This window comes from Notothenia coriiceps, unplaced genomic scaffold, assembly GCF_000735185.1.
Source record: "Notothenia coriiceps isolate Sejong01 unplaced genomic scaffold, NC01 NC01_scaffold00003315, whole genome shotgun sequence".
NCBI lineage: Eukaryota > Metazoa > Chordata > Actinopteri > Perciformes > Nototheniidae > Notothenia > Notothenia coriiceps.
Genome location: NW_011336016.1, coordinates 162065 through 170682, shown reverse-complemented (window position 1 = coordinate 170682; position 8618 = coordinate 162065). Strand labels below are relative to the sequence as shown.

General features: G+C 42.5%; 1 protein-coding gene across 1 annotated transcript in view; it reads right to left on the bottom strand.

Moving 5' to 3' along the window:
- LOC104941352 (cullin-associated NEDD8-dissociated protein 1-like) overlaps positions 1-8618 on the bottom strand; it is a gene marked incomplete at its 5' end in the record, with an annotated part of 15550 nt that overhangs the window by 163 nt on the left and 6769 nt on the right.

Sequence of the window (8618 nt, the reverse complement as noted above, 5' to 3'; positions counted from 1 at the left end):
CTCTTCTGGTCCTTTACTACCCTATGTGCAGCACAAGTTTAGTTATCCCGGCGACTGAGATTTAATTATTACTAGTGCGGTGGCTTGTGTGTAAGTTGATTTCCTTGGGTCGGACAAACCTTTTACACTCTTTCATCTTTCATGTCCATAAACTCAAGTTGTCATTCTTCATCTTCATCATGTCCAATAAACTACAGTTGTACATTCTATCATCTTCTCATGTCCATAAAACTCAGTTGTTACTTCTTCATCTTTCATGTCCCATAATCACAGTGTAACATCTTCATCCTCATGTCCATAATCCACAAGTGTACATTCTTCATCTTTCATGTCATAACCTCAAGTTGTACATTCTTCATCTTTAATGTCCATATCAACTAGTTTGTACATTCTTCATCTTGTCATGTCACATAATCACAAGTTGTACCATTCCTTCATCTTTCATGTCCAAATCACAAGTTGTACATTCTTCATCTTTCATGTACATAAACACAAGTGTAGCCATTCTTCATTCTTTAATGTCCATAAACTCAAGTCGTACATTCTTCATCTTCTCATGTCCATAATCACAAGTTGTACATTCTTCATCTTTCATGTCCCATATCACAAGTCTGCTATATTCTTCATCCTTGCATGTCCATAATACCAAGTTGGTACATTCTTCTCATCTTTGATGTGCCATAAACAACAAGTTGTACATTCTTCATCTTCAGTCCATAAACACAAGTTGTAACATTCTTCATCTTTCATGTCCATAACCCAAGTTGTACATTTCATCATCTTTCATGTCCATAAACACAAGTGTACATTCTTCAATTTCAGTTTTCACCAGTCTTTTTATTTCATCACCTACATTAATCCATGACTATGGTCCTTTGTACATGAATTCATGTCATTGTTTCATAAACATGAAGGGTGGACCCATCATTGACTTGTTTGTAAACAAAATCTCGAGTGAAAGGGACCGAGAAAAAGATAAGGGAGAGAATTGAGGTTTGAGAAAGGAAAGAGCAGTGACAGAGCGCCATTGAGGGGGAGAGAGAGGTGTGTGTGTGTGTGGTGCGTGGTGCGGCGTGCCGTGTGTGTGTAGTCGTGTGTGTGCGTTGCGTGTGTGCGTGTGCGGTTGTGCGTGTCACTCCTTTGGTACACTCGGAACGTCCGTCCTGAACTTTACTCTGTACCGGTCTTGTAGTCTCCTGCGACGTGTGAGGGGTTACTTCGGAACAGAGACTAAATATTCTCTCGGCTTTCAATCCCCCCAAAACAAAGGTCCGGTCCCCAGGAGGTAATCATGGGACTGGGGACAAGTACCCCGGTTCGGTGACGTCCTCTCACCTACCTACCAACGTGTAACCCGCCGAAAATGGTACCGTTCTCAGACGATATAAGGTAAGGGGGCGTCTTTGCTCTCTGGAAAGCGACAAACAGTCGCAAGGACAGACGAGCATGACTGGGAGAGAAATGCTAGAGGACGGTCAAATTGACAGGCGATAGAGTAATGACGCAGAACTTAGTGCACAATTTCGCGCGGGCCACAACACTGACACACAACGGACACGACCCATTTCACACACCCGCCGAGCATTTGTGAGCGGGTCGTCTGCTAATTCCCACCAGAGAAGCGGAGCACACCTATTTTAGTGACGAAGTACTCATTAATCACCCAATATCGGCGGCACGAACGACGTCCTCGTGACTAGCGAGACGCCTCTATCGAGGGTCACAAAAGACTAAATACTCAAACATGTCTCTCATAGTTCTACAGGTGTTGTTCCTAAACCTGGTCTCAAGTAGGCTACAAGTGTAAAGACAAGACCCCTTTTGATGCGGTTAATAAGGGTTTATTACATCTTCATACTAAATTAACTACTGGTATCCATACGCGAAGCTGAGGTCTCTACACAACTCGCACACAAAAGAAAACCGCTGAGAAGAGGGAAAAGAACCAAGTTCACCATGCTGCACCCGCCCCGTCCAGAGGGACCAATGAAAACGTTGTCATGTTGCCGTTGTTCAGCATGGAAACATTCATTAGCTAACAATGACATTATTGTTCTATTAATATAAAGGGAGGTCAGGTACTCTTTAAAACAGCTGCTAGTTATGGGTACTTTTTACTGAAGTACATTTCAAAGTTCTTTACTTTGACTTGAGTAAAGAAGTTTAGTCAGTACTTCTACTTTCACCAGAGTATTTTTAAACACGAGTATCTGTACTTCTACTTGAGGAAAGGATGTGTACTTTTGCCATCTCTGGTTACTAGCTGCATTACAGCGCTCACTTGAAAGCATGCTCTATAAATCACACCGTCATGATGTGAAATATAATCAAGTGTTAAATCAGACTTTAGTTCCACCTGGAGTAAATCCACAAGCTACCCTGCAGTATACAAAGTCATTCAAACTAGCTGCACCTTTACCAGCTTTGATAACACTTTAATGATCAATCATTATATCTATTATTCTGAAATGGACCAATCTGCACAATGACTACTTTTACTGTCGCTACTTTCACTATATTTTGATGATAATACTTTTCTACTTTTTACTGTAACAGAGTATTCCTACACTCTGGTACTTCTACTTTTACTCAAGTACAAGATCTGAGTACTTCTACTTTTACTGAAGTACAAGATCTGAGTACTTCTACTTTTACCATAAGATCTGAGTACTTCTACTTTTCCTTTAGTACGTGCGTTCACACCAACGCCAGATGGATTTGAAAATGGATGTTTTCATTTCGCTGAGAGCAGATCATCAAAAGCAGTGCAGACGCTCTGAAGCCTCTGCAGGGAGAAGAAAATCAATATCATTCTGAAAAGCACAGAGGGAGATATTCCAGGAATCCTTTATTAAAAAAGTAATTTGTTTAACAATTATCCCCCCTGTGTTGCTCGGAATTCATGAAGAAACGTTGCTTTTCCTGCATGCTTTCTGAGAATAAAACTGCATTAATTAAAGTGAAGGGGTTTATCTTTGTGTTAAGGAGATATTTATATTCTCTATTTTGCTTCAAGTCTTATTCTAACATCTGTTCGGGAAATATGTAGCTTCAGCCAAGTCTAGCCTAGCTTCGCTCAAAAAGAAACCAAGTCTCCCTTCCAGCACCTCTGAAGCTTATTAATTAAAATGATATATTTATCTTATTTAATCCCTAAAAACAACAGTACATGTTCTTGGCTTGGAGCTGTTTTAAGGGCAAGTGGCAGCACATTACTCTGTGAAACCAATTACACGTTGGTTATTGCTTCAAAAAGGGGTCGATCTATCGGTTAAATCCACGTTAAAAACATCAGCTGAGGGTGCAGTGTGGTGTAATTTGTCTTATCACTAGATCACATTGCGGATAAATGCTCGCTGAATCCCTGCAGGCCTTTGAACAAGAGGATATTTGTTAAGACGTGTTTAAGGAACATGTATTTCCTCTCCTGTTTCACGAGCTGCTCAAATTTATTCCCCACAGATTTAAAGTAGTGTGATTTTATCCTGCTCTTTATCTCCTTTAAGGGCAAAGTAATGGGGCGGATTGGCATGAGAATCAGAACACAAGCCGACACTTGTGACTTCACACACACACACACACACACACACACACACACACACACACACACACACACACACACACACACACACACACACACACACACACACACACACACACACACAAGAGGAAGTGTGTGTCAGAGAACGGGAAGTTGGTTGGGGAGGGAGCAAATATTCTCAGTGACTGCTTCCTGTAGGGTGGGGTTTCACACACAGTAGTAAACAGTGTGTGTGTGTGTGTGTGTGTGTGTGTGTGTGTGTGTGTGTGTGTGTGTGTGTGTGTGTGTGTGTGTGTGTGTGTGTGTGTTCAGGTGAAAGTACATCAAACTGTGAGGAAAGGTCATCCATTAAACTTTAATTATAGTTAATTTACCAGCAAAATTAGCAGAAAGTATGAAACATAAACTCATCTGGTTGAAACATTTAAAAAATAAACAAGTATACGTTGAGATGAGATCAAACTCTTATATTTAAGGTATAAAATGAGTCAAAATGTGGGTTTGTTCTGTAAGTGTATTCACACACAAGTACCCAGAAAATACACCACTCTCTAAATTGTCTTTACGTATATGGCTCATAAGTGACTAATTGAAAAATATATATAAAAAAATATATATCCTATTCAAAAAAGAATAAAAGGACCAATAAATCGACTGAAAATAGTTGTTTCTATATCCAAATGAAAGTATTTGTGTGTAAACGCAATTCTTCAAAAATAAAAGCCGTAAGGGACATTTTTCATGATCTTTTTGGAGAACAAAGCAAGAAAGGGGAGCTGCAGATTCTCCTCTTGTCCATCCGTCAGAAAATACAGTTTTCTTCAGAGGCCCTCAGAATACATTAGTGAACTTCAAAAGAGGAATCAGCATGTCAATGATAACACAAACTCATCAATTCAGACGCTGCTAGGAGACGAGATGAAGGAAGAGCGCTCGATTTGTTCGAGCTGCGTCCTCATTAACGAAGTCCATTTACCCATTTACCCTCTGGGACATGTCTCCATGCTTTAATGTTCAGAAAGACCTTTATTGTTCTCATACTGCCTGTGCTGCAGCACCTCTTTTCACCCTCTGTCTAAAACCAGAGTCCAGTCTGCTCTGATTGGTTAGCTGGCCGGCTCTGTTGTGATTGGTCAACCAGTTTAGAGATGTCCCGCCCCTTAGCTTATCAGTAACGTACAATGTGTTGGAGCGCGAGTGTTGCGTAGTGATGTCCCTATGTACCGGAACTTTGGGATTTCACCATTTGCAGACCATTTACATGCACTAAAAACTTTATAACACACTACAGGAGAGGAAAACCACGAAAAGCAGCATAGAGCCCCTTTAACTTGCAATCATAATACACATTTCCACCTTTAAAATGTGTTAAAAAAAAAGAACGTTCTGTTGCTGCGTTTTCTTTGTCGTTATGCTAACTATCCTAAAAGTAGTGTCAGTCAATGAAAACAACTGACCTGAAATCCAAAGCACATTGCTGAAAGTCAGAGACCACAACGCTAAAACAATGGCCGACATATTCCGTTTTTCTTACTCGAGGCATCGAGGGCATGGATGTATAATAAGAACTGGATACAGCGTGGGAGGCGGGGTCTCGTTCTTTCCTATGAGAGCTGCTCATTGGCGCATGAAGGCAAAATGGCCCAACTTTTGAGAAAGCGAAACGTCACAGATTACCCATCATGCCTAGCGGTCAGAGCAGAAGAACCCATGGCCCCGTCTCAGGTCGGTTAAATGAAATCCAAGGGTCCTTCTCACTTCGGTTAAATGGATTCCTTGCGTCCCTCACTTGCGTCGTTTCCCTGTGTTTAGTCCCTCCCTCCAGGGAAGCATGGAGGGACGCAAGGAAACCACGAGAAGCAGGGAAATTAGTTTTAAGAGCAATGGGACGTCCTTTCCTCCGGAGCGTCACGTGAAGCAACGTCCGTTTGTGATGACGCCGCACAGCTGATCGTCTGACAGCAGCTCTGTCCCCGTTGTTTTCACACACACCCCCGACTACACATTTACTGACACAAACATTTGTATCATCTGTTGTAGACCCCAATAAATAAAATAAAAATAAGAACTCATTCTCAAAAAAGATAAACGCCATTCTTAAAATGTATAAACGAACAATAGTTTGATTAATATTGATTAGAGTGCACAATATAAATAAAATAATTGAGAGAAGAAAAAGAGATGTTATATATCAAAACCCAGTTGCTCTCGAGTCACTCGATTTCTAGAGAGTCACAGAGAGTTACCAGAGTTTGAACCAGGTGGGTAATACGATTTTGTTAATAAGCGCTCGGTGGCAGAATATACCTAGCGGGGGGGGGGGAAATATCATATTTTTTTATTCTTTATTTACTTTTCTGTCCATACTTTTCATGATATCTGTATTTGTTCTTCATGTCGAACTTTCCCTCACTAACATTCTTATAGGTAGATTCATTTTTCATTTAGACAATGTCAAGACAAAGTTTACCACAACTCTCTCATAGGTATCCTAGAGAAGTAAACGAGAGTTTCACGTGGTCTACTACGAAAAATTGAAGTTTAATTTTATTAGAAGGGGACCCCTCACTAGGGGGGCTGGTAGGATCACTCCAGTGTGTGGTGGTATTTCTATCGTGAATATGGGACATGTGGATATCGGTACTCGACTAATAGCTCCGGAGATAACATCTGTCAGCGCCATGTGACACGTAAACTCACCCCTAAACGTCATCTCTTTATAGGGTGACATCGCGCGGCGCATGTATTACCTTTGGATTTACAAACTCGGTGGGAGATACTTCGAGTTCGAAGTTTTATTTAGAGCCCCGCGGCGGTGACTCGGACTGAATAAACACACCCCCCCGGTGCTGAACGTTTGTCTTTTTCAAACCTGTCCTTTCTTCAACTTTGGGTGACTGAATTCTTCACTCTCCCTCCCCGTACTAGCCCAAACAGGGTGTCCGAGATTTGTCGCAGTTATCGGTCGGTGACTGGTGATTAACTTCTTCGTGTCTGATTTTGTCGTTACATGGTCTGCCTTAGTCTACTTATTTGTACTAGATTTTATACTAAATATAGAAAAAATCATTAAACGTAAAACCATTAGTAATAACATTATGAAAGACGACCTGTGATCCACCTCGAACACGTGGTGGCATGGGATTCAGGTCGCGGGTGAGACTATTCTTTCATATTTCTTTCAGATTCACAATTATATCAATATTAGTGTTACGTGTTCTCACATGGTGAATTACCTTTAACATAATCGTACGAGCGAGTTCAAAGGTCGAATGGAGGCCTCAGATGGCTCAGGGTAAATATGCAAAGGAACCGAGTAGTCTCCCTTCTTGCTCATCCGATATACGATTGCATTTGTTCGCACAAGTCGCATCGTCCCACTACGATTGACTTGCAGCTCGTACAGTTCGACAGGCGCACGTCAGCAATGCTGTGTCGATGGTGTGTGTTCGCCGCTCCGTGTGACATGGGTGTGTGTGTTGGTGTGGATGTGGTGTGTGTCGCGCATACGAGCGACCTTCTTGATCGACGTCGGCAACACATAAATATACGCTCGTGATTTACAAAATCTTTTTATGCTGAGAACAACATCCAATAGAATGATTTGCTTTCGTTTATTTCCTCTCATCCGGCATATGCCGTCACTATATATAACATCAATATGTGTCGTACGAACGAAAGACGTGCCCTGGAGTGTCGCAAGAGAGACATTTTTAGCGTAGCAGTACTTTCGCAATTATTTCATTATTAGGTCCCCTACGTATGTCCTCGACAGTAACCGACTCTATACAGGCCGGCCACACGAGTGCTGGAACTTATGTAGAGACAGGGCTTTACGTAGTGCTTCTCGGCACCCTCTGGCACCTCCTGGGTAGTCACAGAGGGCCATATCTCGAGGCAGGTCTCTCGGAGGAGCTGCGAGCTCGGAGCGCGGATGCTTCGCGTAATCTCTTTACTCTACAGGAAGTTGTACCCGCGCGACTCTTTAAGTAAAGGCGCGTGATGACTCCTGGCCTTCTCAGCTCCTCCCGCTAAACCTCTACTTTAACTCTTATTTCCGGGGTTCAGAGGAATTCTATAGGACACGAAGCCGACAGAATTGACGACTACCCGAACGAGAGAACGACTGGTTCAACTTCAATGTTGCAGGATGTTGAAGAATGTCCCGTTCGGAGGTGACGGCGCCGGCGGTCGACCTGGGAAGAGAGGAGTTATCGGGTCCTTCACGCGGCTGAGACTACCTTATAAGCTTCCAGGTTTTGCCGCCTGACGTTGAGGCATAGTCAGGCTGTAGTGGGCCGGGTCTTTCTGAAAAGGGGCAACTGGTCGTACCCTCTCTGCAGAAAGTTTAGTCGCCATATGAAATTTTTTCTTTTTGATTTATTTGATGGGTCATATTGATAACATATAGGGTGTAGTCTTAAGTCAATCTCAGGAATTTCACACATTTTACGTGATTTTCAGCACTTAGATCTAAATAAAGGTAAGTAAGATCACTCGGCTCTCCACCTCGAGTCCCCGCCCCAATTCCCCAAGTACGCAGACCTCGCGTGTATGCCCAAGAAGAGGACCGGGGCAGAGTCCAGCTGATAAAATAAGGCGCCGAGGAGCCAGGAGCCTGCTATATCGAAAAAGACGGCCTCTGGCTCCTAGCACCTCGCTATTACCTCCTACCGCCTATTGGCCTCTTGGTGGTCTCGGTAGGATGCTACTTGTTAGGAAGTCTGTGAGCGGGGCGGGGATGACATGTGACTTAACTGCTACGTCGCCCGTTCCTGACTAGACTACGAAACTGCTACTCTCGTTCAAGGTCCACCTCACTTTTTTATGTACTTTGGGAGCTGCCTCTAGTGCAGGAGCAATATGGCCAAAACAAAGTTATTAACACAGTAAAATCAATGTTTATACACTAGATAGACTTGTTGTTTCCCAGTTTTTAGTATAGTAATACCTTTGTAAAAGTGTTAGCGCAAAAAGCAAAATGGTAAAGTCATAACAGTAACATCTACGATCCTTCTCTCCAATTACCGTATGGTAATAGGTGGTGTTCGTTGTTTCCTTCAATAGTTAGGTATCT